This window comes from Echinops telfairi, unplaced genomic scaffold (assembly GCF_000313985.2).
Source record: "Echinops telfairi isolate 266 unplaced genomic scaffold, ASM31398v2 ScPeMD7_7439;HRSCAF=8477, whole genome shotgun sequence".
Lineage (NCBI taxonomy): Eukaryota > Metazoa > Chordata > Mammalia > Afrosoricida > Tenrecidae > Echinops > Echinops telfairi.
The window spans coordinates 10,402-20,748 of NW_022111339.1; positions in this window are offsets into that span (position 1 = coordinate 10,402).

Genomic DNA, 10,347 nt, shown 5'->3' on the forward strand with positions numbered 1-10,347 from the left:
CAAAGGGCCTCTGTGTTCCTCACTTCTCTCCCACGTCATCTTAGATGTGTAGAAGGGGAAGACAAGAAATAGGATTGCAACCCCTTATTGAATTGTTCTTTGCTTGGTATACCTTTCTCCAACCTTTGATTCTCAGCCTATTTTTGTCTGTAACCTTGAGATACGTCTTCTATAGGAAGCAGACTGATGGGTTGTCTCTAAGCCAGTCTGCTAGCCTCAGCCTTTTCATGCCTGTGTTCAGTTCATTGATATTCAGTGTTATTATCTCCATCTGTGGACTCTGTGATGTCATCTTATACCTTTTGTGTTGGGTGTTTTCCTACCTCCCTTTCATGTGTGAGTGTGTGTGTGGTTCATTCTTGACTTCTTTCCACCCTGAAACCAATGCTATCTTGGGGTCTGTTTTCTGTTTATTTCCCTCTGGGTGGGGTTATTCTCTGTGGCGTTCTCTTATTTGTGCTTGGTGAGTGCTGTTCTTCTGCCCATACTGGGTCGGCAAGGATCTTTTGTAGGGCCGAGTTTCTTCTAACGTATTCTTTGAGTTTTTCCTTGTCTGGGAAGACTCTTACTTCTCCATCTATCTTTGATAGATAATTTTGCTGGATAGAGTATTCTTGGACTCACTTTATTTTCCTTCAATTTTGGGAATATATTACTCCACTCTCTCCTCTTCTTCATAGTGTCTGCTGAGAGGTCTGTGCATATTCTTATTTGGGAACCTTTATATGTAACTTCTTGTTTTTCCCTAGCTGCTCTCAGGATTTTCTCCTTTTCCTCAAAGTTGGATAGTTTAACTATTATGTGCCTTGGTGATTTCTTCTTGGGAAGAAATCTAACTGGTCTAACTGGTGTTCATTCTCTCAGCCTCCTGAATGGTTGTCTGGTTTTCATTTATTAAGCTGTGGGAATTTTCCTCCAAGAATTCTTTCACTATTTTTGCAATTGACTTCTTTGTTGTGTCTTCCTCTGGTAATCCCATAGTTCTGATGTTGTTCCTATTCATAGCATCAGACATAGCTCTTAGGTTTTATTCAGCTTCTCTGATGATCTTATTAGGCTTTTGTACACGTGTTTTAAAGTCTGCTTGGCTGTCCTCTAGGTCACTGATGCTGTCCTCTGTCTCCTTCAGTCAGTTGGCAAAATCCATGAGTCTGCTACTGGTTTTTGTTATCTCATCTCTAAGATCTTGTACTTTCCTTTGGTGTATGGCTTTTATCTCTTCCATCATTTTATCCTTTTTCTGTATTTTCCCATCATTTCCTGTATGACTCCAAGCAGCATTCTACAATTTTATTTCTGTGACAGATCAATGTCTGCTTCTTCTATGGACATTGTTATGTTCAAAACATCTTCCAAAAAGCATGTTTCTCCTCCTTTTTTGTTGAGGTCATTGGGCTGATTGCTGTTTGCATTGCATTGTTTTAGAAGAGCCTGGTGCCATTTTGCAGAGAGTCAATGTGCTCTGGGCTCTCTCTGGGAGACTCGTAGAAATGCTTCTTTGAACTGCCTGCAGCTAATTTCACTATGGGATTGGCCTACCTACCGCTTTATCCTCCCGTGGCTTCATTCTTTCCCTAGTCCACCAGTATTCTGTTATTTGGAGGGAAAGTTGGAAGGTCCTCGCATGGGAAGCTGGTTGTGTGGTGTTGGACCCACAAGAATGGTGCATCTTCTTATTTGAGAACCTTTATATGTAACTGCTTGTTTTTCCTTAGGTGCTTTCATGATTTTCTCCTTTTCCTCAAAGTTGGATAGTTACTCTGGATAATCTCACAAGAAGCTGTGGTGGTGTGGCCTATGGCAGCTTGGGGCACCACAGAGGGTATGCGGGGGTTCCTGCTGCAATGGGAGTGCTGCAGAAGGCAGGTGGGTGTGCCCACTTTGGTGTCCAGCACCGTGGATGGTGGGCAGAATTGATATGGTGGACTAGCTTGTCGTGGAGTTTGGACAGAGTTTCCCACAGCAAGTGGAGCACTGGGGAGTGTTGGCTGAGCTGCCTTAGGCTGTGTGAGGCACAATGGCAGGTGGGAGGAAGATCCCTCAGTCATGTGAGACCACAGAAGATGGGAGGAGTTCCCCCAGCCATGTAGGCAGGACTTCCCCCGGAAGAAGGTGGGCAGGCTTTTCCCAGCTGCTACTACGCTGCAGAGGGCAGGCAGGCAGGCAGGAGGATGGGCATTGAATAATATTTTGAACTTAGTCTGGGGCACAGTTAATTTACTTGAAAATGATTTGATCCTTTCAGATATTACTTTTATTTATGCCTTCTCAGGGTTGGCCTGAGCAACATTTAACCTAGATCATTTTTCCCCATTACTGAACGAAGATCCTTGTTAGCATGATCCCCATTGATTCATAAATTATGAGATTTCCAGCTATGGCTGATAAGAAGAGAAGCCTCAGAAAGGACATGCAAGCAATCCTTGAGAAACTCATTCAGCTCATCCAGCGTTTTCATAAAATGTTAATACAGTGTAATGATGGTTTCCATTGTGTACAAACAACAGTAGGCTCTTTCTACTCATGTTTAAATACATTTATTTCTTTTGCATATTTACTTATATATACTATTAGCATTTAAGACAAATAAGCTCCCTGTAGGCAGGATAGGAATGGGAGTTTACAACTCAGGCTTTTCCCGGGATGCCCAAAGCACCTATGTCTGTATCTACTGGATTTTAATCATAACTGAATGCCTGACATATCACTTTATGACCAGAAAATACTTAGTACCAAAAACTCTCACCAAATACCAGGTTCTTCTGCCTGTGCTTCATCTATTCATACAGAATGACTTTCATTCAAATGGTTAGGATCTCTCTTTTCTCTGCAAATTTCTGTTCAGTAATTCTATTGGAGTTTAGGGTATCAAATTATCTGGGGGATGGGGTTATAAGGTAACTGAGGACCTAGCATCTCTAGCCTTCTAGACATTAGATGCCAGAAGCCATCATTCTGACAGACAACAAAATCCCCTCATATGTCTAAAGACTGCTGGCAACAATACCACCTCCCTTTCCTCATTGAGAAACACCCGCATTGAGATGCTTTACAACTTAAAAGGATTAAGATTGTACCATTTAAAAATATATATTCTTAGTGGTTTGTGTGTGTGATCATTTGCATAGTGGGGAGTGGGCAGAAGACACAGCTTCAATGTTTTCTCAGTATTTTTGGAGCAATTCCCCAAAGTAAAATGACTATACTAAATAATTATGGGTGGATGTTGGTAGAATTATACCTGATTTGGGGTTTGTGTGTGTAATAATTCACCACAGGTGAGATTGAGATGTTTTAAGATATACCCAGAGTGACAAAGAGAAGATTAACTGCAAATGTAGAAGAATCACTTCCATTCTTAAGAACACCTATTACCATGTAATCACTCACCCTAACACAATAGTGAGTAGTATCATATTATCTTAAGTCTTAGTTCTGGTTGACATTGGAAACCCTTGTATTGGAGTATCCATGGACAAAAACTAGGTCCCATTCATTTTTTCCCCACATTTTTATATTTTAATTTAATAAACTTGTCTGATTTTATAGCAATGCTATTTTATGTATCATATCATTCCATAGTTCAATCATATCAAGCAATATTATAAAATTGCTACCATAATCAGTTTCAAAAAATTCTCTTTCTTCTTGAATTCCTTGATATCAGCCACCCTTTATGTCCCCGTCCCCCCACCTTACTGGACCCCCCCAAGAAGTCTTATCATACTTGTTGTCTCTGTAGGTTCATCAATCCTGGGTTTCATGTAACACAAAACACATCACAAAAGTTCAAGAGGGCTACCCCCAATGACACATACGTCAGAACTAAACCCCAATATGAAAAAGAAAGCTTTATATTTTAAATTTTGTGAAGGTTTACAGAGAAAATCCTCAGTTCTACATTCAATCTATATATATTCTGATTTAATCACTTATTCATTAAATTTTAATAAAGAAAAGTAGTAGTTGTAGTGATGGAATGCATATTCAAATACAGACACCAATCAATAACCATCGTAGAAGATGATTTTATCTTTCTAGTCCATCTCCCTTCCTAGGGACGAGTTTACATCCAAATTTGGATGCTTATAGGGGCAGTTCATTATTATAAATAAAGGTGGAGACAGAGATCACTTGGTGGGAGAATACACAGAAGACCAGGAAAGAGAATGCATCTTGACAAGGCACAAGACTTGATTTTTTTCTAGAGGCTCCTTCCATCCGCAAGGCCCATGGCCCACGCAATTTGAATGGAAATCTGCAGGATCCAGAGCTCAGGCAACAAAACAGGGCATAAAAGAGCCACCAGAATGACAGCAGGGATTAGAAACGAAGGTGATGAGCCCAGTAGGGAAAGGCTCACAAACATTAAAGTATGTGTCTGAAGAGAGAAGAGCTTGGTCCCTTTGGGTGTGACGGGAGCTCTATGTCTTCTAGATATGGAGTCACAAGTCCCACCCACCAAGGAACTGGAAGGGGCCCAAGGAGGGAGTAGGTGAGCATTCCAGAACTGCCACCTGACCAAGGTTGTCCATTTCCGTGGGAGCAGATGGTTTCACCTACTCCCAGGGGTGGCGGATGGGTCTGAACCCACTTCATCACCGACCTCCTTTTGACATTCACCTGACGGTTAGCAGTTCAAAGTGTAACCCACCACGTGACCAGGACTCCTAGCGAAAGAATAGGATAAGACAAAGGGTTTCTGTTCCAGGCGATTTCATTTCTTAGAAGCACGGGAGATAAAATAGAGAGCTGGAGAGCACATTCCCTCACTTGGTTGAGAGTCCTGTAAAGGTCGGTGCCAGTGATTATAACAACCGTGTCAAGATGGAGAGAGAAGCCCTAAAACAGTGACAAGCCCTATAAGGAGAAGTTCACCTTAGCTAACCTAGTTACTATGCCTTAATTGGAGCCCTGGTGGTGTAGCAGTTGCTCGCGTGGTCCGCAGTTGGAAACCACCCGCAGCTCTGTGGAACAAAGACTGTGCTTTCTACTCCCATAAACAGTTACAGTCTGAGAAACCCACAGAGGGTCATTATGAGGAAGCAGTGACTCAATGGCAGTGAGTTTAGGTTTTGTTTTGTTTTTTTAATCATCTATTGTGCAACTTCAGAGAAGTTACTTATTTTCCTCGTTTGTTAAGTGTGAATCCCACTAAAATCCAGTGTCATGGAGTGGGTTCTGACCCACAGCAACCCTTCGAAAGGTTTCCCAGACTGCAAGTCTTTATGGGAGCAGATGCCTTGCTTTCTTTCACGGAGAGACTGGTGGGTTTGAACAGCCAATCCTTTGGTTAACAATCCAGTACCTAATCCACAGCACCACCAGGGTCTCTTGTTAAATGAGACCAGTAACCAATAATTAAGTCATAGAGGAGGATTCCAGCCCTTATTGCAGTTCATCTTACTACCAACCAATGTATGCATGAGAAACACGGTCCCTGTAAGTATTTTGTATGGGTGGTTTTCAAATTTGAATGCACACGTGCATTTCCTGAAGACCTTCATAAACATGCAGATTCTAATTCAGTAGTTCTGGGGAAAGGCCCAGGAGTCTGCATGTCTAACAAATCACCAGATATTTCCGATGCTGCTCATCTGTGGACACAGTCTGAGTGTCAAGATGACACTGTGGAGGGGTGAAAGAGGATGATGTCAGATATGGAAAAAGTCATCTGTAACTCATCGAGGGTACGTGAGGGAGGGAGGGAGGGCGAAGAAATGGGGAGCTGATATCAGCGGCTCAAGTGGGAAGAGAATGCTTTGAAAATGATGATGGCGGCCTATGTGCAAATGTGCTTGACACGCTGGAGGAATGTATAGATTGTGATAAGAGATGTAAAAGCCCCCAATAAAAGTATTAAAAAAAATAAAGATGACACTGTGGTGGTGCATTGTGGTCCGTCTTTGAATGTCTTTCTAAAAAGAAAGACAAAACCTGAAAGCTTTCATTAGTCTCCAATCCTTTTGACTACAATTAGGGAAATTATAGAATGGTTGTGCCACAGAACATTTAGAGATCCAGAAAAAAATTAGCATGTTCTTTTCACAAAAGAGAAAAACAAGAAAAGTCCATTGCTGGTACATACCTGGTATTAGCCAAGCAACAGACCTGGCATCAACACCTGGGTTTCCCAGCTTCTAGTCATTAGTAAGAGTATGGTAATTAAGGTCGAATTCTTAGTTCAACACCTCCCGTCACATGCATCCTGACTGAGGAAGCATGATAAACAAAGACTATCATGTTCCTCTCTGATCGGGGTGCTCCTCCAGAGCTTTTCTGAAGGAACAGAAGTGCATTAACTAGTCTTCATTTTGGCAGCATCTCAGAAGCGAAGCAAGATTTTATGCAAAGCCATCCTAGGTCATTGCCACCCTGAAAAAGATGTTCTTCTAAGCACTTAGCCAGGATGCAGGCTCCATCCTTGGTTGTGTGTGTGTCTTTGAATCCCAGGCATCCGTTTCTCCCTTGGGGAACACACAGAGCCACTGAGGGTCCCTGACAAGCTGAAAGCAATGCTGACAACCAGCCCCCCCTGCCCCAGAGACAGCCAGCCCTGAAAGGTGCCCCACACCATGACTAACCACTCCAGCTTCCCCGGAAAGTGTTATAAATGCTCCCATCGCTGGGCTGCACAGCCCAGTGGGGCTTTTTGGCTCTGTCTCACCACATATGTTATCTTCATGGTAGCTGCACCCCAAACGGGCTGTAACTCAGGGGAATCTCTTCACAGATTCAGGTCTGGCTTTCAGACAAGGAGCTCTCAAACTTGTCACATCAGGGAAACAGACGGTGACTCTATTTAGGGGTGCGTTTTCCTTGTGGGTTTGCGAAGGCTTCTCCTGGGAGTTTTCTTCCCTTTTACATTCACCGGTTTGGTCATTTGCCAGTGTAAAACCCGCTCAAAAGCATGAAGAGAACCTCCTTGCAAGGTACACACTTTAGAGAGGTACAGGTTGACTCCATGGGAAGGAAAGCAGCAAAATGTCGGGGGAGGGATGCAGTGCACAGAGCAATGCACACAGCAGGAAGTGTTCGTTGACTACTTCTGCTGGTTGCCATAGGGATGAGAAGAACTTTTGATTGTATAGTTCCTCTGGATCTATGTTAGAAATGTGATGATGGATTCGTGCTGTTTATTATTACCAGCTTTTAAAATCAGGGATTCTTGAAAGTTGCAGGCCAAATACTTACCCATGGAAGGAGGTTACCATAACTTGGAAAATGTCACTCCCAGGGGCTTCACTGCTAAAGAACATGGACTTCTTCCAGCTACATTGGGTCACGTCTCAAACAAGAGACACACAGTGTGGTTCTGATCCCTTTCCTCCCTGCGGGGATTTGTGAAGGGACTGTGGTAACACATTCAAAGCAATTATCATTAAACTGATGAGGGGAAAATATTTAAAAATCAAACAATTGGTTATAAACCAATAGCCCTCAGAATAGTTGTAAGGATTGTTTGTTTAAAACTTGGTAGCATTCCCTCAGTACCATCATTCAGCCCTCTAATCCTTTTCCTTGTCAATTCAAAATTTTGACATGAAAGTACCAATCATAAAATTGAATCCTGAATGCCTCTCCTTCCTAGCACCAAACAATGAAGTTAGAAAGCTAGGTAGAAATTAAACATGTTAGAGGCTGACCACTTCAGACAGACGGGGGTCTGGTGGTAAGGAACCCTGGTTGATGCCATGGTTATCCATGTGTGGTATGAATCAGTATTGCCTTGTTGGCGATGAGCTTGGTGTGGGTTTGGTGGACTGGGGAACTGCTGCCACTAGACAAGTGTCATTGTTTTCTATGTATGTTTGGCATGAAAATGGGAGAATCTATGTGCAGCTGACTATAAGCTCTTAAAGAACTAGGTAGGTCTAGAGTAATGTTGTCTTAGTCCAAATGGCTTACTTAGTCCAATGCCTGGTACAAAGTGAGGGATAAGCCATTTTCTGTTCACTGAATGAATTGGACTAAATGGATAAGCCGTTTGTCATTAAGACCATCCTGACCCATGAAAACCACATGTGTCAGAGTAGAACTGTGCTCCATCTGGTTTTCAACGGGCGGTTTGTTAGAAGTGGGTCACTGTGATAGGTAGGTTTATTGGCCAACCTGGCCAATAGGAACATGTGGGATTAATAAGGTCACAGTTTGATTGGCGGGAAGAGATAAATGGCTCAGCAATCCCCGCCTCTCTCTTGTTCTCTGGTGATCAGACCAGCATGTGGTTGCTTTAGTTAGTTCTCTGCCTTAGCTTGCGAGCTACACTACCCTTGGGACACCCAACCCACGGATCATGTTGTTGAGGATTGAGGTTCCTTTGAGACCTGCTTCACCATGCTGCTGGTGTATACATCCCTTGAGATTGGGACTGTTGGATCCTGTCGACTGGCTGACTATTGGTGATCTGCCCTGCTGTTTGCTGCCTGTGGCCGGACTTCCTGCATTGCTCTTTGGAAGACTCAGCTGTCTTCCCTTGACCTTGAACCTAGCAGCCCTTGTGAGTTGAAGGACTTCCAGTATATTAACTGTTCCACGGAAATGAGTTGAACTGAGCCCTTTGTACTGCTGTGTGGACTAATTATCTATTACATTCCTTCATGCTGTATATATTTATCCATATATATATTTTATATAAAACCATAAGTGTCCTGGTTTGGTTTCTCTAGAGAATCCTGTCTAACTCAGTCACCAAGCTTTTCGTCCATGGTGCCTCTGGGTGCACTCTAACCTTTTGATCCCCAGCTGAACCATTTGTGTTCTCAAAGAATGGTGACCCAACACAATGCTCAAATTATAGAACAGTATCATTGATATCACATGCAAGTAAAATTTTACTGAAGATCATCCAACAACAGTTGCAGTAGTACATTCACAGGCAGCTGCCAGAGGTTCAGGTTGGATTCAGAAATGAATATGGAACAAGGGATACCATTGCTGACATCATGAATCTTGGCTGAAAGCAGAAAATACCAGAAAGAGGTTTACTTGTATTTTATTGACTATACAAAGGCACTAGACTGTGTATATCATAACAAACTATGGATAGACTTGAGAAGAAGGAGAATACCAGAACACTTCATTGGGTTCATGAACTTGTACATGGATCAAGAGGCAGTTGTTCAATCAGGACAGGGGAAAATGGCGTGGTTTACAACCAGGAAAGTTGCTCATCAGGATTGTATCCTCTCACCATATTTATTCAATCTGTATGTTTAGCAAATCATCAGAGAAGCTGGATTATATGAAGAAGAATGTGGCATCAGGATTGAAGGAAGGCTTAAAAACATGAGATGTGCAGATAGCACAACCTTGAGTGCTGACAGTGAGGAGGAATTGAAGAACATGCTGATGAAGATCAAGGATTGCATCCTTCAATATGGATTACAACTCAGTGTGAGAAAAGATCGAAGTTGTCATGATTTTGCTGACTTGGATCCTTGCTTTTCAACACTTTAAAGAGGTCTTGTGTCACAATTTTATCTAGTGCAATGCATCTTTTGATCTTTTGACTGCTGCTTCCATGAGCATTGCTTGTGGATCCAAGCAAGATAAACTCCTGACAACTTCGACCTTTGTTTTCCATTTATGTTGATGTTACTTATTGGCCTAGTTTTGAGGATTTTGGTTTTCTTCACATTGAGCAAATAATCAGAGAAGCTCAGCTATGTGAAGAAGAATGCCACATCAAGATGGGAGGAAGGCTTATTACAAGCTGTGATATACAGTTTATCCAACCTTACTGAAAGTGAGGAGGATTTGAAGCACTTGCTAATGAAGCTTTTTTAAATTGCAGCCTTCGGTATGGATTACAACTCACTGTAACTCAAATGAGACATCGCGCTGGGTAAAATTGCTATGCAGGACCTCTTTGAAGTGTTGAAAAGCAGGACTCCGAGGACTAAGGTGCACCTGACTCAAGTCGTGGTATTTCCAATCGCCTCATCAGCATGTGAAAGTTGCATATTGAATAAGGAAAACGGAAGGGAAATCGATGCATTTGCATTGTGGTGCTGGAGAAGAAGCCTGAGAGTGGCATGCACTACTGAAAGGACAAACCATCTGTCTTGGAAGAAGCGCCGTCAGAGTGCTCCTTGGAGGCCAGGATGGTGAGACTTTGCCTCATGTGCTTTGACCATGTTTTCAGGAGAAAGATATTATGTTGGGTAAAGTAGAGGGCGGGGGGAAAGAGAAAGGCCTTCAATGAGATGGATTGATGTGGCAGCTATGACTATGAGCTATGGCACAGGAACCATTGTGAGGCTAGCGCAGGACTCGGCACTGTTTTTTTCCATTATGAATAGGTTGCTATGGGGCAGAACCAGCTCAAAGGCACCTAAAATCAAC